Source organism: Poecilia formosa, unplaced genomic scaffold, assembly GCF_000485575.1.
Source record: "Poecilia formosa unplaced genomic scaffold, Poecilia_formosa-5.1.2 Scaffold534, whole genome shotgun sequence".
In the NCBI taxonomy this organism is placed as follows: domain Eukaryota; kingdom Metazoa; phylum Chordata; class Actinopteri; order Cyprinodontiformes; family Poeciliidae; genus Poecilia; species Poecilia formosa.
The window spans coordinates 107,887-108,593 of record NW_006800473.1 but is presented as its reverse complement, the minus strand read 5'-3'; positions in this window follow the sequence as shown (position 1 = coordinate 108,593).

The window sequence follows — 707 nt, the reverse complement described above, 5'->3', positions numbered from 1 at the left end:
GTAAATGGGTGTTTTTCTTTGGTTCATATTTTAAAGCAAATTCAAGCCTTTAAAATTGGCTTCATCCATTCATTCCCTCAAACCTCTAATAGCTCTAACACACACAGAAATTACCCACTATTGACCATATTACGAACACTGTGTGATTTCAATGTCTTACACATGGACACTTGAGATCTATTTAAGCAACCAACCAACCTTCCAACTGGAAGACAACTGCTGTACTACCTAACTCAGGAATAACCTTGCATGGCAGATGGTTTGTTACTCTGGAGTCTTTCCGTCACCTATCATTTTGCGGCCAGGAGCCCTTCAGGTCCACCTCCACTCAACTAAATCATCACCTTCTAATCTCCTGTAAACACTTCCTGACTGTGGGGCCTCCTTGGCACTGCCAATGTGAGGGTGTGCCAGCCCCTCATACCCATTACCAGTGTTAAGCCTCAGCTCCTCATCCCCAAACTTCAATCCTTGCAGCAAAGCTGAGTTCATGTGATTATTACTTCGCCTTGCGCCGTGTGTCAATAATCCTCTGGCAACAAATCTTAAAAAACAGAAAATCAATTCATTCCCTTCCACAGCCGTCTTCCTTTGCCTATCATTTGCAGCCAAGATTATATACATCAGAAAATTTTGTGTATTTATTCCAAAAATATTAATACATATACTTTTTTCTAATCTCTGTTACGACTTGATTAGTGTTGATA